The sequence below is a fragment of the Ambystoma mexicanum genome, chromosome 10, assembly GCF_040938575.1.
Source record: "Ambystoma mexicanum isolate Mex_15411 chromosome 10, UKY_AmexF1_1, whole genome shotgun sequence".
Classification (NCBI taxonomy): domain Eukaryota; kingdom Metazoa; phylum Chordata; class Amphibia; order Caudata; family Ambystomatidae; genus Ambystoma; species Ambystoma mexicanum.
The window spans coordinates 1,352,758,082-1,352,782,285 of record NC_090932.1 but is presented as its reverse complement, the minus strand read 5'-3'; the positions used below and the strand labels follow the sequence as shown (position 1 = coordinate 1,352,782,285).

General features: G+C 46.3%; 1 protein-coding gene across 1 annotated transcript in view; it reads right to left on the bottom strand.

Annotated features, from left to right (window-relative positions):
* TPST2 (tyrosylprotein sulfotransferase 2) overlaps positions 1-17,617 on the bottom strand; it is a 569,298-nt gene extending 551,681 nt beyond the window's left edge. The window contains exon 1 of the mRNA XM_069619371.1: positions 17,519-17,617. The gene's annotated coding sequence lies outside the window, so the exon portion shown is untranslated. The remainder of the gene's footprint in view (positions 1-17,518) is intronic.
* Between the last annotated feature and the right edge of the window lie 6,587 nt (positions 17,618-24,204).

Genomic DNA, 24,204 nt, shown 5'->3' with positions numbered 1-24,204 from the left:
GTGGAGTTGGCTGATTGGAGCGCCATAATCCCTGCAGAAAATACCTTCCTTGCCCACCCATCTACTTTTTGTCATCCCCATCTGGAGGGAAGGTAGGGTAAGCTGCATGCTTAGAAGTTGTGGTAGCTGCCTGTACAACCAGACTCTCTGGAGTGGGGCATTTAGACAGATAGTTGGGGTCCCTACTAGAAGGGTGGTATTTCTCTGTCAGATTCTTATTCACAGCCAGATGCCTCTGGCATATCCCAATTCGCTGCCAGGTAATATAGGATCTATCTGTGGACCCTTATCCAGGATGTCAGTAAGGTCATCCTGCTCAAATGGTAACAGAGGCCTACTCCACTCCATATAGTCCACCAGCTTGGACATCAGCTGTCGATATGAAGCATCAGCATGCTCCCCAGCCTCTGGTCTTCCAAAATCAGCTCAGATGAGGTGTCCAGCCCACTGGTCATCTGTAGATTGTCATAAAGGTCTTTCAACCTTGACTGATCAGAAATGAAACATTTGTCGTGCCAAACTGGAGACCAAAGGTGAATCATTATCCGAGGAGTCATTTTCGTCTTATATTGAGATAACGGACTTAAGTAGTCTTTCCTAAGTAAAGGCACATACGTTTTCTCAGGCATCAAAGGTTTGATAAATAGTGGATTCAACGCTTAAGGAGCCGGCGACATTTTTTCAGTGGCGCCACAGATTTAGATGGGGCGCTTGGTGTCGACAGTGCAGCTGGCGTCAATGCCTTCGGTATCGAAGGTGGCGTCGAAGGCTTGGCTGGCGTTGAAGGCGTAGCCGGCAGCGACGACCTCGACCTCCGCTTATTGCTCGACGGATCCTTCGATGATACGTCATTGCATTGAGGCCTCAATGGCTCTCGATGATGATCAGGCCTTTGTCCCCGGGCTCAAGGGATTTAGATCGAGCCCTTCTCTTACTGGCTTCTTTGGAAGGCACGGTAGGGGAATGTCTTGCCCTGGGTTTTTGCTTTTCAAATATTTTTTGCAACTCTGCTCTAAAGCTTACATTCGGCCGGAGTAGATTTCTTTGTGGGGCAAGATACTCTCTCAGGGGAACTGTCCGACGAAGTCAAAGAAGGCAACCTTTGGTGCCTTTTCTTGAACTTCGACGACGATGAGTGGTGGGAGCCACTCCTCGATCTCGACTTCTTAACTTTTGTCCTCCAAGGAGAGTCGCCCTTCGACTCGTCGGTCGAAGGTTTTTCGGTCGGGCTAGAAGATTTGGGGTTTCGACTTCTTTGGGGCCTTTTCAATCATCGACTGGCACTTGGAGCAGTCCGAGGTCTTATGCTCCACACCAAGACACCATAGACATATATGGTGTGGATCGGTCAATGACGTTTCTGAACCACAATCAACACTTCTTGAACCCGGTCTTTGGGGTAGTCGGGGGTCAATGAAGAAGACATACTCGCGTATGATGTAATGAAGCATGCCGTATTTCCCGAAGCTACAGCATTTGCGGAAAAACAGAACTGAAGCCAACTGGCGCTGCACGCGCTATATATGCATATGGCTTTGATGATGACATTGTTTGAGACGGAGGCCCTCGAGTCATCTGCATCAACGCAGCGTGCTCTCTACTAAGAAAAAATTCCAAAGCAGCTGAAGCTGGATATCGAATATCAAAAACGAGGAATACATGGGAGAACACAATCAATTTGAAAGAAATTTATCTTGTCACTCACCACCTGCCAACTAAATCTGTGCATGTTTCACTCGCTCATTTTTATAATTTAAAGTTTCTGTATTCGCACAATGTTTGAGAGCACTTTGTGACTGCCTAAGAAAGCAGCAGCTTGCAGCCATTTGAAAGGAGTGAGGAAAAGAATGCAAAGGAAAGGAAAAGCTAAGAAGAAAAGGGAATCAAATGGGGTTCACAAGCCACTGTCTGCATACACGCACAGAGAGAGTAAGAACAAAATGTACCACTTAAAATATCGTCATAGCGGTTCTGAAGATTAACAAAAACGCATATCTGGTAGAAACCATTTGAAAATATTTTTATGGGATAAAGTGCAAACACCAGTTCATTTGACAAAACGGAAACTTACATAAATGCTAGAATCTTTTTTTAATGCATTTTTGGATTGCATTGGATTACTTCAGATTTATTCAGTAATTACAGCATAACAGTCTGTACACAGATGAACATTTTAACGCACACCAGTGAGATGGGATGCTGTATTGCTTAGAAATAAAGGGGCTGAATTTACACTTGGTCAAGAATGTGGCTTTCATTTTCCTATTTACAATTACCTAATTTCCGTTTGGACAGCTGGCTACATCCTTTATAGGGCAGGATTTAGAGTATGAACCATCACTTTTTACACAGCACGTTTTTATTTCACATCACCTTAATGTGGCCGAATTTAGATAAATGTAAAATCTGCTACTGTTGCATACACAGGGATGTAAACCTCGCCAAAAGCCACGTTTCTTCTACACGAGAAATTGGCTACAAAGCAGTAACTGGAGCAACAACTAGAAGCCAAAATGCAAGACAATCAAGTTTCTCGTTTCAGTATTACAGCAAGACATGGCAAAAATAGATATCCCGCCAGTATTTCCTAAGAAATAGTGACAATGTTACTTTATGTAATCTAGAAAACATGCCGAAACATATGTTTCAAGGTTAAACGATGCAAAAAGTGTTTAATATTGTGGGTTCTCATTGAACATATTCTTAAAACACTATCGTTTTAATATATTAATTACGTAATTATTACAAAAAGTCTTAAACGGTCGTTCCACGCAAACATTGCAATCAAACACTTTACATTAGCAAATAAAGATCTGGTCACCGAATAAATTAAATATGCTTGTCATTGCATTATGTGGCCTACCTTCTCTACTCCAGGGTTGTGAATCACACTTGGGGAAACCCTGCATTCAACATGATTCAGGGCAGTAGGTCAAGCTACACGATCATGGTCCCAAAACCCCCAATATATTTGAAAACTGGAGACTGGGACATGTATAAACAATGGGGGCAATTATTCTCAAAGTGAAGCCAATAATTAACTATGTAAGCAACATTTTGAGTTTACTGTTGGGTAAGAAAAAGCAAGACGATTGCCATGAAAAAAAAATAGATTGTCGTATTCCCCGTTATCATTAGATTCCGATAAACCTAACATTGGAATTCTACGACGCCATTTGCCAAATCTGCACACGCAACGTACTGGTCTGCATTCGCTCACTTGCAACCACAACTTGTTGGGAAAACCATTCTACAGTGCAGATACCGGAGAAAGCAAACGGGCAGAGAAGTGGAGCACATTCTTTGGCTATTGTGCCATGTGCTCTGGTACGCAACGAGCATACCCGAGAGTCTGGCAAGCAGCGCACCTGACCGCATTTCTGGGCCTGTCCCTTTGAGCTGACATTTTTGGCCATTCGAAGATCTCAGTTGCTAAGGAGCAGAAGGGGAGCGCAGCCAGCTCACATTTTAGGAGAGAAAGCTGTCCCACAAAGACAGTGCTCCACAACACCCCCTGGACGGCATCACCAATTCTGCAGGGTCATGGTGAGGTAAAACAGTTCACTGGGACGGTCCGGACAGAACCTCCATCCAAGAAGGTTCTGGAAGGCGATTCCAAGGTCTGCAACAATCACTGTCCAAGCAGCATGCATATATATAGATTTTTTTTTTTTTTTTTTTTTTTTTTTTTTAAGTGAACCAACAGTTATTTGCTTTAATATTCTTTACATCAAAACAAGAGACAATTATCCACATAGACTTTTCCTGGGTACCCAAGTGAAGTATTTCAACATTGCATATCATACGTATTTTTCTATACACCCTCCGAGTAACTCTGCTGTAGCAAAAGCGGGTTTCTGCACATTTGTAAGACGGCAAAAAGATGGTCTGATTTTAAGCAGCTATTTATGGAATTATCTTTCTCGCTGCCTGATTTGGTTTATAATATGCGAGTGAAAAGGCATACACCAACGTACTTTTAGAGTTCTAGAACGGAAAATGAATGGATTTTTAAAAATAACGATAACTAAACCAAACTTCTACAAAAACAATCCACGGTGTGTTACATATTAGCAATATGTGGGCTAATATTCTGTTGCATTCAGAACCTTAGCACGAGTCCAGTCTAGAAGAATTCACAGCAGACTGGTAACTCGCTAGAATTACATGGTCACTTACAACGACAGTAAGAACAGCACACACATGAAGCAAAGAGCTGTGCTAAAAGATACATTCTTAAAACAAACATTACTACTTTTTCGGAATCTTGAAAGTAATAGTGCGACAAGGGGCGCTTGGGAACTCGCAGCTAAGATGGGCCCTTCATTTTGAGCTCCATGAGCACCGGCGTGGAGGCCAAGACAAGTTAATGCCCGAGGCCGAGAGTTCCACATAGCGCACGCACCGAAAGCAGGAGGGGCAATGCAGCTGCCACTTGAGTTTGGGGCTGTGTGACCAGAGCTTAGCCGAGCACCGGCTTCAGGAGTGAGGCACCCACTTCCGACCAGCGGTTGGGTCGACCGGCTCCTTAAGACGCACTGGAGTAACGTCCACGGACGAACCACCAAGCGGCTTGGAAGTTGATATACGTCGCCCCGCTAGGCTGCTATAGAAGCAGGAGCAGCTGGGGGAGGGAGCAGTCGTGTCCCCGACTGGTGGGAGGCACACCTTCCGTGACCCATGGAGGCCCGGCCAGATGGCGGCCAGGGACTAGCGCGAGGAACTGCAACGCTGGTGAGCTGAAGAGATGACCTGCGATGGCGGGGCCTTGTGCACAGCTGAAGGTGCCGGTCATATGCCAGTGAGGGTGCAGTGATCGGGCGGTCTCCCCCGGAAGCGAGCTGCTACCCTGAGCCAAAAGCTCACGGGCCCACTGAGGTAGCTACATCAGGCATTGAAGCGAGCTGAGGAGCGTGAGGTAGCAGGCACGCCTGGAGGGATAGGCTGGTGCGGGAACAGTGGTGGACATTGGCCAGTGAAGAGTGGAGTGCTGGCGGCGAGCAGAGGATTGGACCGGACTCGTGTTGGCAGGCTCCCCCCGGTCCTGCACACCCACACTTTGCTGTCCCTGCTTGTGGAGAGGTGCCCCCCCTGCTGGTGGGATGATGGTTAATGCTTAGGAGAGGGCTGAACGCACAGGGAACTTGCGCCAAAAGGTGGAGAGATACGTGGCCCCAACTGCTTGCTCCATGGGGTGTTTGAGGGACCAGCAGTGGAAAACTGTGAGCTCTGTGTTAACACCCGCGGTGAGGCTGAGCCTGGTCTCAGCGGATTACACCAAGCCGTGGGAAATATACTTGCAGACACATCCGGTGCTTTGTCCCACTGCTGGGCCCTTGTCTGACAGACTGTAATTATACGACCAGCATCACATTTTATTAGCTGTGTTGGGGTTCTACAAGAGAGGCAACCCATGAGGCGAACCACCTCAGGCCCCCATCGAGAGTGGACTGGAAGCGGATAGCTAAAGGCAACAAGAGGCAAGACCGCCTGACGTTCATGCAAAAAGAGGGACTGGCGCTGTGCGCGAGCAAGATGGGGGCCCCAGGGCAGAGTGGCAAGGAAGGACGATCGCTGCCGACTTTGGAGGAGTCCGGGTCAGGGGACTGGGAGGGTGCGACTGGCCCTGCCTCAGAGCCGAGCTTAGTGCTGGTGGAAATGAAGAGTGGATTTGCCTCTGAATACCAAGCAGGATGCGATGGAATACAACATGGATCGCATGCAAGACAGGATTGAGAAGGAGAGCAGCCGCACTCGGAAGTGGAACATAGGGTTGGGGTCCTGGAAGACACCAGTAACGAGGTGACTCAGGCGATTTGAGGATTGCAGGCTGAGGTGAGAGACATCCAAGACAAAAATGAGAACCTTGAGGCGAGATCCAGGCACAACAATATCAGAGTGATTGGGAACCCGGAGTTGGTGCCTGCTCAGAATACGGAGGTGTTCATGGAAGCCTTTATTTGTGAGGTGCTGAATGATATACCACCGTCACCACAGATCCTGGTGGAAAGAGCACAACAAATCTCGTCTCAGAAACCTAGGCCAGGATAGAATCCCCACCCAGTCACCGCCCGCCTTCTAAACTACCGAGACAGGGACATCTTTCTGCACAGGGCACAGTAACTGGGAGAGCTTCAATATAAAGATGCCAAAGTTTCATTTTATCAGGACTTCACTCTGTCTGTCCTTCCTCACCGTCAAGAGACTGTTGGGAGAGAGTGGACTGCAATATGCAATGCTAAACCCATCAAGGCTATGCATGATCCATGGGAACAAGACAATTTCTTTTTACAACCCCGGCTAAGGCTATCACTTTTGTGGAAACACTTCCCAAATCCTGGCAGTGACGTGGCTCTGACCAAAGACCCCTCTCGCACTGGACCCCGTGTTGATGGGAACATGTTTGAACACTGAGCTAATCATGTGCTGAGCTAGGAGACAATTGCAACAGCCTGTTGTGACTATGTGCCGGAATGCTCGTACATGGCATGATGATATTATACTGTAATGAAACGGGCCTGCTGCTGGTCATCCTGAAGGTGATAGGCCCTCCTCATCCCGGTGTGATCTCAGAGTTGTTGGCTGTGTAAGGTTGCCGGGTCCGGTGCCCCCGGGCAGGTGCCCTGATACGTTTTGTTGAAGGTTGGTGGTCTACGGGGTGGGTGAATCTCACTGCTAGTTGGGAATGAGCAGTGTGGGTGAGGGTGTATGGGGAAAGTTGGGCCTGAAGTTGAGGGGTGTAGGCGAGGGAGGAGAGGCGAATGGTCCGGGGAAAGTTAATTTTAAAAATGGATTCACGTCTACTTGTGGTGCAGTGGCGCATAGTCGAACGGTGCTGGTGGGGGAGGAGTGCCGGGCCCTGGTGGCATAGAGCAGAATGGGAGCCCGATACTACGGATCCATGGCTGGTTGTAAAATTAAACGTTGGAATGTGAGGGATGAATAACCCACACAAATCCTGGAAGGTAATTACTGTGAGCGACATGGCACTAAGGTGCTCCTGTTACAAGAAACTCACCTGGTTGGAAGAGCAAATGAGGGTGAGGCCAGATCCTGGAGGTAGAGTAGACACTATACATCATACTCTACATACTCAGCTGGGGTCATGACGCTCATTCACAAGTCACTCCGATTCCACCTAGCAGAGAAAGACATTGACCCTCAGGACAGTCGGGTAGCTTGGCCCAGGCCCGAGAACGCTTGTGAATATTTAGTCCCAAAGTTGATGGCCCAGGTTTTTTTTTTAAGCAATTCTGGTTAGATGTTATGAATACATGCACACTAATATGGTTTGGGCAGGCGATCTCAATGTTGTTCTCGAAACAGCAATGGCTAGATCCTCTGGAATAGCTCGCCCTCTCCCCCAAGTAGCTGCTGTGGTGCGACAAGCATTTGTCCGAACTGGGGATGCAGGATGTGTGGCGAGTGCTCCACGCAGGGGTGAAGGAATACTCCTTTATAAAAAAATGTTTTTATTTTTTATTTGGTTTATTCAAACTTTAAAAAGGATACAAAGAAACACTCTTTTACATACCACATCTTACCCTCCTCTGTTAATTCGACATAAATATGTAACATTCCTAAATTCACAAAAAAGAAAAAAGAAAGAATTTTCCTGTTAATGACCATGCTCTGGATTTACTTGCTCAGCGTCCAAGCCTTCTTTTAAGACTCGCAAGAAGTTTGTTAGTGCAAAGAGCACTTGTCTGTTTGATCCATTGAACATGGCTTTCCACCAATCTTCGGCATCCAATGTTTGGCGATTATGGGTCCAAAAATCTTTGTTCGTTGTTTCCGAAATGCCGAACAGTACAGCGTTAAGTGTTTTAGTGTCTCCTTGTTTTCTTTGCAAAAACGGCATGCGAGATCTAAATCAGCATATTGGATCCAGGTGCTTAATCGTTCTTTCGTTACCAGTAAGTTGAGCCTAAATTGCATGTATAGTGTTCTCGCTTTATGGTCTGGAAAATGGACTAAATAAGTTTGTAACTGGCCATATGCTCTCGCTTCACCAGGGACTTCCCTCATTAGTTTTGATTTAGATCTTAAATCAGATGTGTTAATCCAGTCAGATCTCCATAACTTCCTCTTTGCCAAATCTGGGTTTTCGATAAGTGTTTGTATCAGAATATCATAATCTTTCAGTGCTTCCAGACATTGGTCATTCCATTTAGAAAGGATGGTATATGCTTTATCAGTGTCTGGCTTGTGCAATATTTGTACTTGCGGGACTGGCACCCCTAGCATCATTTTCCTGAATAGAGTTAACATATTCCAACATACTCTTGCTTGGATAGAGATGAGGCCCAATTCATAACGCATACATACCGTTGGGTTTCCATTCGGCAAGTTTAACACTCTGACCCAAAAGATATTTTCAAGTGAGTTCCACAGATCATGTGAGCAACCAAAGGCATTTTCTGCACCATAGGTCAATGCCGGTACAGCCTTTTGTTGGTAAAAGGTGACAGTTGGTTTTAGAGAAGATTTCCCATATTGCCTGTTGATCATAGAGGCTTGGCAAGCCAGCTGTCGACTTGCTTTTTATGACTACGGCCCATGGAGCATCATTTTTGTTGGCGCTGATCCGCATTCCTAGATAAGTAGTGTTTTTTACAATCTTCAACGGTGCCATGTCAAGGTGGCAAGTCAAATTTGTACTTCTCCTCCCAATTCCCATCAAATTCTCAAGCACCAGTATTTCACATTTTTGTTTGTTAATACACAGACCGTTTGTTGTTGCGCAAGTTCCTGGGATACTGAGTTTACGCTGAAGTCCTATAGGCGTCAAATCTAGTAAAATAAGATCATCAGCGTAAATAAGGTAGTCAATGTATGATCCATGGATTATTGGTGGAAATGTAGCAGTTCCATTAAAGATGTCGTTAACATCAGATAGAAACAAATTAAAGATAATTGCCTCCAAGGGGCAGCCTTGTTTGACACCTTTAATGTGTGAATTGGGGCCAATAGTGTGCCTTTAGAGTCTCATCTGATCTTGATCGAGGTGTCAGAGTGTAACTCCCTGATTGCATCCAACAGGCTCAGGGAACAGTTCCACATACTCCATTTTTTTCATATCAGTTCTCGATTGATGCTATCGAAAGCATGGGAAAAATCTATTAGGCCAAATAAACCTTGGTGTTGGTTCGTATTGCTTCCATCTTTATCAAATTCAGTAATAACAGGTTTATGCCAAACCCAACTCCCTTTACAAACCCTGCTTGTCTCTGATCCACATGCTTTGATTCTGTGGACCATTTTAGGAGTTTCTGTTGAAGAATGGTGGCATAGATTTTTCTCAGCACATCAAGGAGTGCTATGTGTCTGTAGTTTTTCGGGTCAGTTCTATCTCCCTTTTTGAAAATCGGGACAACCACAGCACTCTTCCACGATTTTGGTGTGGCACGTTTGACGATTCTTTCGAAGAGGATTACGCAGAAGTCAGCCCACCAGTCCGGGTTGCGTTTGATGGTATCGTTCGTCAATCCATCTGGACCAGGAGCTCTTGATTCGCGCACGTTATTAATTGCGTGTAAGATGTCATCTCTTGCAAACACTAAGTCCCAGTGGTTCAAGACTGGCGCTTTCCATTCCTCTATCATTGGGTCTTTACGAAACAGATTTGTACAGAACAAAGCCCACGCTACATCTGAGACCAGGTTGCCTGTAACGCATGTTGAGGTGCCAATTTGTTGTTTATCAGTCTCCAGTACTCCGAGGAGTTTTTGTTTTCCATTTTGGATAGCATAAGCTCAGAGTCATTTTGTAGCATGACTGCCATATGCGCTTTGGTCCAGTTCTTGTACTTCCGTTTGATCGCTCTTTTGCAATCACAAACAGTGGCGTTGTCGGAGCCTACTAGTTGTCTTAAGTCATGCCACATTGCTCTTTTTCGCTGCAACACCTCCAGGTCGAATTTATGTTTTGGAGCAAATTCAGTATGTTTCATACTATGTTTGTGTTCTTTGAATTGCGTCAGGAGGTGTTGATATTCAAGTACATTCAATTTTTGCTGGAAAAAGGATGTGATAGAGTTACTTCATCTTCTTTAAGGTTTAGACGGGTCCTGCTTGCTCCTGCGTATGGCCATGACACCTTTTCTCGATGCATGGAGCAGTTAAATCTTGCCTTAACCATGTCATGGTTGCTGTGGATCATTTTAGTGACTTCTAGGTGGATTGTTCTAGTACGGATGGATTCAGACATGAATATATAATCAAGAACCAAGCTTTGTTCTCGTCTCCTCCAGGTGGGTTGTGCAGGAATGTCTCCAGCTGTGTTACCTTTTAGCACCGACAGCATTCGAAGGTCCATTTCTAGAGACCATTGGTATGCTGCAAGATCTTGTTGTCGATTGCTCTTCTTCTTGCGGCAAGATGTCTCCTCATTTGCGATGCAGTCAATATTCAAGTCGCCGCAAATAATTAGATCTACTGGTTTAGCTTTTTCAAGTAAGTCGTCGATGGTAGCTGTTACTTGGTCAATAAAGGCTAAAGATCCAACTGCCAGATAGTTCCAATAGAGATTGATAATATGTATAGGCAAGACATAAGGATTGTTTTGCAGTGAAGTCACAGTGGACACCTGGATAAATGGTGAGATATTGATTGATTTCTCAATCCTAAAGCCTGAGTCTTTTTTTTACCGCAGTAAGAAGACCTGCCATCGGTCTGCCCTTAGTTTGTTTTATTGCTGGATTTAGCGCTATTTCAAATCCTTCCAGTAAAGGGCATTCAGTTAGCCAGGTTTCCTGTAAACATAGGAGGTCAAGATCTTCTGCCCAGGCTGTCGTGAAAAGGTGCATAAATCCTCTGGTGTTCCAGGAGCCCAAGGTACAAACAGCGGTATCCTCCTGATCCTGCCATTACTCATCGGGTTCCATATTAAGCGTGCTTGCAAGCCACGGCCAGTCGTTACTCTTGGCCACGGAGTTGAATATTGTCTCAGTTGCGTCTGTGGTGGGCAATTGGCCTTCTGTGCCTTCAATGGTTGTCCTTATAGGATCTCCCATCTGAAAACTGGGCGTTGATGCTGGATTTCCAGGACTTATATTCACCGAGCCCTGTATGGATGATGGAGCACTTAGGCATTTGGTTGGGTAAGTTTGCTTCATTTTCAGACCAGATTCTAAGAGTCCAGTTGCACTTTTGGCAAGTGACTTGGGTGCATTGCTTTCTGCAACTTTTGAAATGTCAAACCCAAGTGACATCAATACCAGCCCAGCATCTAGCAGAGTATCAGCTATTAGTTTGGATTGTATATGAAGGATCACTAGATCATTTTTCTTTTCATCGACAAATTCGACAGTTTGCAGGTCTTCCGATTCAATGGCTCTTAGACTTGGGACAAGATGACAGAGGAATAAAACATTGTAACGATTCAAAATTAAGTCATCTGAAGACTCTATGCATTCTAATATCAATCGATGTGGAGCTTGCATTTTTTTGTCATTATGTTTTTTCGTTTGCCATTTTTCATTTGAGAATGGGTTTGTCCCGTTTCTTGCACAAGTGAGTGATTTTTTGCAGATACTTTGAGCAGGGTCCGACTTTGAAGAAGACTTGTGAGCATAGACTGCAGCGATGTGTGCATTGCACGGAGGACTCAAGACACCTTGAGCCAACTTGCAAGTTGGGGGACTCCGCAAAGTGCCTCACTTGTTTGTACAAATGCCAACTGATGTTTGGAAACAAGCATGGCTCGTTTTTCATCAAGGGTCATAAAACTTGCCCCCGAATGCGCTTGTTCCTTTTGCGCCATAGAAGGAGGTTGGATCAGCTAGCAGGACGGCTTTATTAGGGCAAATAGCATCTGTTGAGACATCCGGAACCACACTAGGGGGCTCTGCGTTTGTCGCCATGGACTACACCTGGATTGGCACAGCAGTTTCACACCCATCAGAGCCCTCTTCATCTTCATATACTGATACATTCATCAAGTCAGATGTGTCACAAATGCAGATTTGATCAGCCACTACTTCGACTGTCATTGGCTTTGGAGAGTCAAAATTCAACTTTATTTCACGGTTTTTGTTTGTTACGATAGTTCTATTTACAGTTACATTAACTGTTTTTATGTTTCGTAGAAACTTCTGTGAGTCTTTTCCTCGTCTCGTTTTCTTTGATGTTTGATTTTTTTCTTTTTTTCGTAATTACACTCGCAGGTTTGGGCTTCACTGATTTTGGCCCTTTGCTGTTCGGCTGCCCTTTGAATATGTCAAACAGCTCGGGTTGGTCAGTTGGAGCAACCAGTTTGGGCAAAGATTTAGCAAGAATCTCAGGTCGTTGACTAATGATCTCGCTAGATGTTGATGCCTTTTGGGGATTCTGTAACGCCAAGTTACCTATGGATTGGCTTTCCTTTAGTACAACTGTAAATGGACTAGTCAGCAGATTGTTTTGCGAGTTTATATCATGCAAATGAGGTTGTAGAGAAGCCTGATCTTCATTATATGGGCTTGTAGCCGCCACCTCCGCTTCCAAGTGATTGGTCACCATTGTAGGTGTTTGGTCCAGGTGGTCAGGCGACAAGTCATGAGGGAGCGCTTCTATATGTTTAGAAGTTGTCGCAGTTTCTCTACAAGCCACTATTTTCTCTTTAGACGCTGCTGTCTCAGCACACTTTAACTGCGTTGTATTGTATTCGGAGTTGGGTGTGCCAGAGAACCAGGGATTGTCGTGCCTCAGGGCTCCATTAGAACACAGGATAGAGTGGCACATTTCGCAGTTGGTTTTGGCGGCACCGCAAGATACATCATCTTTGTGTTTAAAGAGGCTCGGTGCTTCTTTTGCTACCTCTGCCAGCATCTTTTTGTCTAGGTTGGCATTTTTAGTATGTTCAGCCATTGTGTTGAGTGCCCATTCCATCTTCTTATTCATCCCATGTAGCACCTCTTTAGAGTGAGCATTCTCGTTGTCGAAAGTCAAGAATTTTCTATTCATTGTAGAGATCATGGTTGATAGATCTTTAATGTTGTCGTTAAGGTGCTCGTACATTTTGATGAATGGGGCAATTGTTATTGTCATGGAGGACATTAAAGTCGCTTGTAGGTCTTTCACATGCTGAATGTTTTCCAGTACAGCATCTTCTTTGGCGAGACGCCGAGTACCACTCCTCATATGATTGATTGGACGCCTGATTTTTGGAAAAGGGCGTTCCATTAACGATGAGTCAGAGGATGAAAGATCCGAAGATGAGTCCCCTGGAGGAGGACAAGTGTGAGTGGCGTGTCTGCCCATCATTGTTTCATCTTTTGGAAAATTTAGGAAGCTTTTTGGAGAGATATTCACCATTTTAACCTTTTTTCTTTGTGAGCAGCTAATACTAGGCGAGATGCTGGAGTCTATTCTCCTACGCCTCGCCTTGGAGAGGCTCTTTATCCAAATGGCTTTCGGCTGTTGCAGTTTTGATGCTGAAAGGCTTTCTACTGCAGGTAGCTCAGTAACTGACTCCAAGTTCACAGGTACAACGTTAGCTCAGTTTTTACAATTTCTCTCTTTGTTAAATCGAGTAAGATCATTTAACAGTTTGTTGACAACATCCAGCAAATTTCTCCTATTGCCGCTGTAATGTAAGTCTTTAGAGCTAATTGGCTCGAGGTTATGCTGGTTTGACCGATTGTCCGCCCTCTTTGCATTTAGGGCCTTGCATTCATGCGGGTGATAAACCACGTTGTCCTCTGCCTCACTGGCGTCAACGGCTACGAGCGGCTCCGGCAGCAAAGTGCCTAGATTTTCAAAAGCGCTATAGAAACGGGAGCGCGAGGGCCTCAAAGTAGCGCTCTAGCTTTCGTCTACTGGCATTATGAAGCAGTTTGAAATAGGCAAGCAACCGTTAGCACCGGGTACTGATTCCAAGGGGACATACTGTCACGAATCGTCTCAGCCTTCCCCAACTCCTCCTCACCTGTCTTCTCCGATACTTCTTCCGTCCTTACTACAGCCTTCTTCTTCTTCTCCCTTTCTCCTTCGGTGGGTTTCTTCTCCTTTTTCTTTTGTCGAAGGTAAGGACGCGCTCCCTCGGTAGCCTCCGTGATCTGGCTGATAACAGACCAAGGGAATACCCGAGGAGCACGCCCTAAAGAATGGGGAAAAAGCCTCCTGGCAAAAAACCCCGATCAGTATTCAGGTGTCCGTGGAATACTGATGTCCGGCAATTACATGGAGATCTTGATTCCGGTAGTCGCAGAGCTCCGGACACGTAGCATAAATGTCCACACCTTGCTCAACTGTAGTATCGGCTGAGTTGTGATAGGAGGGAGGTCTCGGCCTGTCGGAACACCGAAGAGGCGTTACGAATGGAAGAAAGGAGGGAGGAAAGGAAGAGGTAAGGAAAAGGACAGGAAAGTATGGTCAGTCGAAAACGCTCACAGCGAAGATACAAACGCTGAAGCGCCGGCTGAGAGAAAAGTCAGGAAAAATACTTACATGGAAAACGCGGGGTAGAGTGCGTTGTGCAAGAAAGGACAGAAGATAAGACCCTAATCACCTTACCTGAAAACCTGAAATAACCTCCTGTGTAGGGAAAGGAAAGGTAGGTAATTAAAGACTTTGAACGCAAGGCACTGTTGAAAGAGCTAGACGCTGAAAGCGACTTGCTGGGCACGTAACGGAAACGATACAACGCGCAGAGCGTTGCTACGGGCCGTTAGTTATAGAATATGTCGGCCATGTTGGAATAAACTAGACCGATAGAATGGAACAGGCCGCCATCTTAGTAGTATCTCCAACGACTAGCAATTCTCCAGGGCTGGTGCATGACACATCCTCATTGTCACTCAATAACGTTATATTGGCTTGTTTGCGAGTCCTAGCACAATGCTTGTTAAACAAAGAAGGGACCTCAGTAGAGGAAAACAATACCAGGGAGGGACGACGCGTTTGATTCGGTAAGCTGATAATACCCTTGTTCGCCACTTTGTCATCTTCGACCAACACAAAAGGGCACACCCCACGCCCGTGTGCTTCTGTGAATTTAACTTCAAGCATACTGGTACAATTGGTATCTACAATTGCTGCAGTAACGTCAGGTATTGGTGATTGCTCCAGCACAGCGATTTCGCTAATACTGATGCCACTTACTTGAGGCTCAGGCTGCGCCGCAAAAGACATAGTAGTTGCGCCTAAATCCAGATCTCTGGAAACAGCCGATTCCAATCTTCGCTGCGTGCGAGTCTTCGAAAATGAAGCAAGTTTTGTACTGTCACGCATAGTTCAGCAAAGTGCTGCTTCGCCTTACAAAAGCAGCCTCTACAACAGAGGACAACAGGAACAGCAGCAAATAACAGAGGCAGGACAGGCAGTCTGAGAGGAGTCCACCAACACAGTCCACAGTCCTCGGACTCCTCAGACTCTGCCAGACTCCGCCTAGATTGTTGATAAGCCTCTGAACGTCCAGGTAGAAAAGGGGAGTCCTGCGTCCAGCACCCAGCAAAGCAGCAAACAGTGAAACAGCGGTCCAAAAAAAGCCCAGCGCCCTTGACTTGTGCGGGCTTCACGTCGCAAGGGCGTCAATGCCTTCTTTTTAACTGCACTTTCTGGATGGGCGGGCCTACAGCTTTGGTAGTCCTTAGTTCAGCCCGTAGGCTTCTACGTGGAACAAGTAAATCAGGCAAGCTGGTAGGCTAACCTCGAATAGAGCACAGAGTTAGCACAAAGTTAGCTGCAGCAACAGTGAAACAGTGGTCCAAAAAAAGCTCAGCACCCTTGACTTGCACAGGCTTCTTCTCCTCATCGGTGCACAGCACATCCTCGTGCTTGGATTTTGTACTTGCGAGTCTGCCTATGACAATAGACTGTTGTTGCCAAGAACCCCATCAGACCATTCTCAGTGAACGTGGGCGGTGAAGGGGTGCCTATGCCCCGCTGGCGATTTAAGGCCACAGCCATGTTGGATATAGTATACCGCAGTGAGGTGAGTAGTATTGTGCAAACGCACTTTGAGAATAACACTGGGTCAGTGCGTACAATGGCTTCCTAATGGGAGGCGTTTAAGGTGGTCCTTCGAGATGGCTGCATGGCTATAGAACTAGGTGTGTTGAAGACGATCAGGCGTCGGCTCTAGAACTCGAGGATGAGATCAAGGCGGTGGTAACGGCAGTGGCATCGTGGGAGGATGCGGGAGCCATGACAGGGTTGAGAGGGCTTCTGGACCGATTCACTGACTAAGCTGACCGCAAAGTAAAATACCTAGCGTGCCCAGTGATGGCACGTCAGTGTGGTGAAGAGGGCAGACCAGGTCTGTTATTGGCCCAGCACCAACACACCCACATTATTTGACTCAACATTCACTTGCTTATTCATACACAGCATTCACTCACTCATTGCATGCGAGGATCATATGTGACCTATACATTTTTATATCTTCCTGCAATTGCTCCAAATAGGCACAGGGAAATGTTTCCCCCCCCCTATGCTTTGAAAAGCGCACCTCTTTTGAAAATCAGGATTTACTTGAAAATGCCCAAAACCCCCTTTCCACCCTCTACCATGCGCAGCTGTGAATTTGGTGGGAAAAGAGCACCTCAATGTGCACAACTATGATGCACACATTAAAAAATGTCCTTTGTGCACGGTTCACCACATTTTTGGCACAAGTGAAGTGAATGAGTATCCCATCAGTTAGTTACACCAAACGCGTTTTGAAAATCGTGGCACGATGGTTTATCCCTAATGATAACTTCTTCAGAGGTCAATTAGGAATGTGAAAGGACACACGGGAAGGAAAGGGTGCATGGGGTTTTAAATGTTTCTGCAGTCATTAAGACAGATTTTCTCATAAGCAGGTATTCTGTTAAATAGCATTCTCTCCCTAGAAGATACTGTGACTTGAATCGTTAGCCCCAGAGTACGTACTGTGCAGATCAGGTATTGTCTCTGTAGTTATAAGCCCCCAGGGCAGGTGTTCTGTCATATGCAACGGCTTGGCAGGTACGGTGTCTGGAACCGGTATCCGAGGTCCGGTACGGTCTGCAATGTGCCCCAGGGTAGGTATTGTCAGGTGTAGCTGATGAGGAGGTAGACGTATTGAGCAGGTATTATGGCTGCACTCATTCGCTCCAGCCAGCGTTAGAGAAGGTAGTGTCTGCCGATATTCATCGGGGTGTTCTTTATGTGTCTGCAGCCATTAGACATACAACAGACACTGGGCTTGCAGTTATTATCCACAGAAGGGTCATTAGACCCAGAGAAAGTACCGGACCTGCAGCCATTAGCCCCGAGGAATCATTACTTTCAGCGTGGGAATTGGAACTGGAGACAGTACAAGTCTGCCATCATTAGCCTAAATGTAGTCACTTGCACGAGAGCAGGGTCGTTGCAGTTACTGCGTCTGCGAGCATTCCAGAGCCTGAAAGGTGCCGTAAATGAGCTCCGGAGCAGCTACGGTGTCTACGATACCAACAACAGGCTGCCCTGTGTAATTTCAAAACCAGATGTTTAGGTGAGAACGTCTAAGTTAATGGATGCTACAAGAATGCATAGAAAATTGATTCCAGATCCGGATCGCTTGCACTCACCTGATGATAACTGGAATCAGGACCGGAGCCCCGACTTCTTCTTTCTCTCTGCCAGTGTGTGGCTATGAGCGTTTCGTAAAGGGAGGCCTTATATTGCTTTCATTATCATTCACACTTTTAAAGTCACTATGAGACCCGATAGCATTGTGTGTTTGTTTAAAAATGTGCCGACACTTTCTAAAATGCCTTTATAGCGTCATGACGTTCTACACGTTTTTCTGTCAAATCGTGATGATTTAACGTAGGCTGTCTACGTGCTTAGGAGGAGAATCGTGGAGGAAGGAGCATTCTATGCTATGTACGAGCAGGTATTTATTTTTTATTGTAGTTTTAGGAGTCGCTTATAGATCTCTGGAAGTGTTTCGAAGCGCCATGTATGTTTAGGGGCCGGTGTTTTTATTCTTCCTATTTTGATTTTTGGTTGCAGCAACAGCAGATCTGTGTGTCTTCTTGGCTGGTAAGTATTATCCCCATCCCTGGCTCCCCGGACCCCAAACAGAAAGACCACTCCCCCCGCCCGCCCCCCCCCTCCAACCCCCAGCCCACCTCCTCAAACAGAAGTGATTACGCCAGGGGAATTTCAGGGCAGATGTTTTTTTTCCCCTCCAAATTCGGCTGCCAGCAGCAAATCGGAGTATACACCATTTTTCTTCACCCTTATCTGCGCAACACGGCTTTCACTGTTAAAACAGCAATGAGCTCATCTGGTTGGAATTTAAGCCCCATGTCGATCCCATTTTTACCACAGCCGCATGCTTGCTTCTTTTTCTGTACTGCTGCACAGGCTCACACGAGTTTGGATGCCTCTGCGGCTACCGAGCCCTTCTGCAAAGGGGTGGGGGATATATGTACCGCCAATGAGTGTGTGCGGTCGCAGCCCGGGCCTCTGGATGAAAAGCAACGGCTAGGCATGGGGGTCAGGGGGTTTTGATTGGAACATTGCGGAGAGATGTGCCTAACTTTACCGCTTAGTGCATTGAGCTGTATCGGCCGAAATCTGTACCACAATATGTCATTCTTGATCCCCCCCCCCGCCCCACCGCATTTCTTCCGCTGTCTGTATATTCCGCTCGCCCTCTGTATAGGGCAGAGTTCCTTCATTTCCCTGTATTGTCTCACTGACTAGGTGCCTGCATGTTCATGTATATTTTGCACAAAACAGGGAATAAACACAGCCTGGACGTGTGTCTTCCTGCATTTGGATCGCTTGTCCAGGCTGCGTTGTTGCTTCCTGCTGGTGCTGCCAGCATCTTCTCGGTTCAACGCCCCCCCCCCACCATAGTTGGAGGGGGTGCTGAGAAGCAAGCGGTTCAGACCTTTGCCAGTCCCTCTCCCCCTGTCAACCCACGAAGGCTAACGCGTTGGGGATGAGGTGAGCAGGGGGACTGGATCACTGCAATGCTGGTCCCTCTACCCCACCTTGGAGGCCACCGGGTTTAAGAGGTGAGTGGGTACGGAAGCATGCATTGCTGGTGTTGTACAATACCTGGCCCCCCCCACGGCAGATTGCTGGGCTCCAGCAATCTGCCGCAGGGGAGCCGGATATCATACAACACCTGCCCCCCCTGCTTTAGCTGCGCCTCTGCCTTGTCACCCCTCTAGTCCAGGGGATGGCTCTGGCCGGATCTGAGATCCGGCATCAGATGTCTGTCTGGGTCTCGGACCCAGCCTTCCTCAGCCATGACCATGCTTTACCAAGCCCCCAGATTCTCTGAGGGAAGCTGGGGGCTCGGTGACCTAATTTTTGCAGAGCTCCTTTCCCCAGCTGTTATTCGCACATTTACTGACTGTTTGCTCATCCCGTATGTTTTATTCTGTCCTGAAAGGGACACCTTTGGAATCAAGGGCCATGAACATCACTCAACAGTGATCCAGGGGGATCACTGTTGAAAGCAGGAAAGCAGGCATTCTACATGCTGGACACAATATTGTTGTTGAAATGTGCATTTTACACGTTCATGGGGGAAAAAGTCATTTCCAAACTCAAAAACGCTGCTGAAGCACTGCATCAACACTCTGTAATTTGTGTGCTCCTTGCTTTGTGTTTTATCACAGGTTCTATTTATAAAGATGTAATGTTTATCGAACTGGTAAATCACAAATAAATGCATCCGTTGTACTGACAGCAGTTATTAGGAAATTTATACTGGGTTCATTTTGTTTTCCCTACAGGCAGAAATGCCCCTGCTCAACCGATCCCTTGGCCAAACACATTTTATAGCACTTCCATTTTTATAAGTAATTGCAAAAAGGCATTTGTTTAAAAGTTTTGCATGTATTCTTTTTTTATTGCTTTGGTTAAATTCAACCTTAAAATAAACAACAATATATCAATAAATAGGCTCTGGTCTGACCGACCTCTTTCCTCTGATCGACCCTCCCAGGTACAACTTGTGTACGAGCGCGATAGGTATTTTATTTCTATCATCTATCTTCTGCTCTACCTGTGATGTTCCTCAGGCGGTTAATCCTCTCGCCCTGGCTTTTCAACCAATACCTGGCAATTCTCACCCACTGAATTGCCACTTTCTGCTCAAATGTCCAGTCCTACACTGACACTAAACTCATTTTCTGGCTGCCCTCGGCCACCTCCTCCCCCTCTCTTATCTCTGATTGCCTAACTGCCATTCAATATTGGTGTGCCGCCAATGATCTTTGTCTGAATGCCAGCAATGGAGATCCCCCCCCCTCATCGGCACACCTTCACCATTCTTTCCCCTCACTCTCTGGCCGGCCACCCTTGGTCCTCCTCCTGCTCCTACTTGCGAGGCTAAGAACCCCAGGGTCATGTTAATGTTAAAGGACGTTTGTACCGTGCACTATCACCACCGGAGTGGTCCCCTGGCGGCTCTGAAAGAGGGAGGGGTGGGCGGGGTTAGTGGGAAGAAGCTGGAAAAGTTTAAGAGAGCAGTGATGTGCTGTTGGTGGCCTCAGCCCGGTGGGTCCATTGGCTGGGCCTGGGGTGTATTCGGCCGGTAGTCTTCGTGTACTGTTGTGCGAGTCTATGTGAGGTTTTTTTTGTTTTTGTTTTGTTGTTTCAATGTAGTGAGGTTTGTGCGGTTTGTTGTGCTGAAGGTTTGTGGTTTGAGAGGTGTATGCAGAGGGGGGATTGTTAGTGCAATTGGTTAATTGGCATCTTTATCCTGAATTGAGGCGCTGGGCTTACGTAATCTCCCCAGGTGGGGTTCGGGAGCACCCTTGTGTCTCTGTTCTGAACTGGATCCGTCCGGCCTTCAAGGTCACTTTCACATCTGGTCCCCTCCTCCATCAGCTTCCCTTGCAGCGCTACCCGTCTTCCCTTCCCATTCGTAGGGCTAGTGCTTCTGTCAGTGTCCACAGCTCTAATAGTGTGGTGATTGCCAATATCCCGGTAATTCCACCACACTGGTCACCTGGTGACAACTAAGGTGTGTGTGTGGGTATTGGGTGGGAATATGTGTGGGTTGTTGACTCTGTGTCCGTGTGTTCCACTCTGACCGGTGTCCATCGCCCAGTTGCCGTGGGAGTTTCTTTGCATAGGGAGTTGTTCACAGTCTATACTGGGAGTTGTCCATGCCCACTCCAGTTTAGTCATCCCTTTTCCTTTCTGTTTCGGTTTTCAGTTTGAGTCAGTGGTGTTGAAGAGTCAGGTTTTTAATAATTTCCTAAATTGTAGGTGATTTTTGGTGTTATGTCTTTTGGGATGTTGTTCCCGGTTTTTGCAGCTAAGTGGTAGAAGGAGGTGCCTCCAAGTTTCTTCTTGAGGTATGGTTTTGGTTCCAGGCAGATTTCGTTGCTCGACCTGAGGAGTCTTGTTGGCTTGTAGACTGTTTATTTTCTTGTGTAGAAATTCTGCTCCTTGTCCACTGATTGCCCTGTGCGTTATGCACATTGTTTCGAAGGTGATGCAGTGTTTTACTGGGACCCAGTGTATTGTTTTTAGGGCAGGAGTGACGTGTTCTCTTCTTGATAGTTTGAGGAGTAATCTTGCTGCTGCATTTTGGATCTGTTGTAGTTTCTTCAGGAGGTATTCTGGTATTCCGAGGTAGAGGCTGTTTGCATAGTCGATTTTTGACATGATGAGGGCGACAATAGTGAGTGTTTTGTGCGTGAAGGAGAGGAAGGGTAGGATTCTTCTTGCCGTGTGGAGGAGGAAAAAACATTTCTTGACTGTTGCGTTTACTTATGGTTGTAAGGTTAGGGTGTTGTCTATCAAGACTCCCAGATTTTTTACTACCTTAGATTATGATGGTGCGGTTCCCATTTCCGTTGGTCACCTTTGACTCAACACTTTCCTTCTCCGCCCACATCTCTGAGGTCTCTAAAAAGTCAAACTTCTACTGCACCTCCTCAGATGGTACTCTGCCTTTCCTCTCCTTCCCCCAGAAGCTCACTGTCTCTCAAGCTCTGGTACTCTCTAGGTTGGAATATTTTTAACAGCCTCTTTCTAAATCTACCTGCCTCTACTATCCGCCCTTTGCAACTAATAAGAACAGGACTGCAAGACTTTCCCTGGGATTGCATCTCTCCAGCTCTAAAATCTCTCCATTGGCTAATGCTTTCTGGGGCCTGGATCCAAAATACCTTCAGCTATCTCTCCGCACATACCTCAAATCAAAAACAAGAAAAAAAACAGAAACAAGCTGGGGGTAGATCTGTCTTCGCCTGGGGCCTCCCTCTGGAACAGCCTCCCTGACACATTAAAACCTGAGGCGAACCGTCTCTGGTTCCGGAAGGACCTCAAGACCTTCCTCTTTGCTTCTGCCTTCACTCCCCCCCCCTCCCCTGCTGATCTGCATTGTGTGGTACTAGACAGGGGAAGGGAAGGCATCTCCCCACCCACGAAAAGGGGGCCTCTGTATGCTGAACAGTAGCCTTTCAAACTGGGGGGCCCGAAGAATGCCCGGCGGTGGGGGGCTTGATGGATTATGGTGACTGTTCTAATAGAAAATATAAGCATTTGTGGCAGGGGGCCTGAAACTATATTTTTACTCAACAGGGGGCACAGCATAAAAAGCATTGAAGACCACTGCCCTAAGGGAATAAAGAGACCTCCCACTTTCAAATGGCAAAGAAATTAACAGCACTCCTTTCACACCTAGGTCAGAAAACTCCTGCTACCGTGCTAGTCCTCTGATACACAAGGCTGCTGAAAATCAAGAAAATGGCTCCAAGCGCCGCAACATTTAACGAGAATTGACTGTCCCATCACTACAGACAAAAAAACAAACTAACATCTCCATAAAAAGCTTTCACTCCAGATCATTGTAAAAAAAACAAAGATCCAAAAAGATATTTTCAAAATGAATGAGTGATCACTAGCCCTAGCAAGCATTGTTTACAGGCAAACTATCTTCAATTAACTGCTGAGGTGAATGGTTGGAAAAAACAAACCGCATTGAAGGGGCAATACAAACCCTCCTCAACCTATATAGAGAATGTGACATAAGTATAACTAGAACATGCAGTAATCCTGAGTCCCTGAAACTTACATTGTTATATATTATTAATTAGAACAGTGTCCCCCGCGCACAAAGGCTGGCACAACTATCCCTGGTGTGAACTGAAAAGGCAAACTGGGTAAACAAGCCCTCTATATATGTTTTTTAAAATGAATGGCGTAAAAGCAATACAACCGCCTCATGGGTATAGCATCTGTAACTTCCAGCAGTGAAAAAATAATATTCAAAAGCATTAAAATACAAAATGACAGTCTTTGAATGCCAGACAGTTGGCTTTTTATGGGAGGCAGTTTTACAGAACCTCTTTAGGGGTGCTTTGACCTAAGAGTACCTGCCCTGAACGCTTTTCACATTACAAAAATCTCAAACTGAGGCACATACCATAAACCATCTTCCCCAGCTCGACTTTGGTGGAACCAGGAGTGGCGGGGGGGGGGGGGTGCAGTGCGTGGGACAAGGGGTCGAGACTCTCCTTTAATGCAAATTCAGTTGCTGGACAATTAATGGATGCAACTTTTTTTAGCTGACTGGTGTTCAGTGGTTTAAGTGAAAGCGATGTTCAATGGTTCAAGGGAAAGCAGTGATCAGGTTGCAAGAGAAATAAATAGATGGGGGGCACTGGCCACTGTTGGTTAGCAGGAAGGAGGAAATCGAAGAGCTCATTTATCAGGGCATTTCAACCCGCCTGAGACTACACCTGGCTGTGTGTCCAGCACACCCCGTACCACAGACCGGCTCAAACCGTCTGCCATACACTTCAAAACTTAGCCAGCCTTCATGCCAGCCAAACAAAACTTAGCCACTTGGCACCCTACTTCAGAATTAAGAAATATTGAAGATGCTGCGAAGATCGCACATGCTTCCCACGAGCCACACATCAACAATCCCCACACAATGGAAATCTATGCCTGCGGACGTCTGTGCACCGGCATGAAGCTGTCTGGGCAATTTATTGAAAATTGGAAGCACTGTGCCATTTATATACAATTGACACATTCTCACAGGGGCTACGCTACACTGCAATGTTCTTAAGCAGACAACTGAGTCAAATCTTGAGTGTCGCTGGGCCTGTGCAACTCTTTCCTTCACAATAAGGCAATGGAGTGATTTTGCTCGTACACACTGAAGGTGCGGTCATGTGTACGAGTTGTATATGTACCGTACACATAGCAACGTCTCACACAAGGGCACCTCAAGCACGTGGATAATGGACAACTTTAAAAAGTAAAAAAACGAATGTATTTT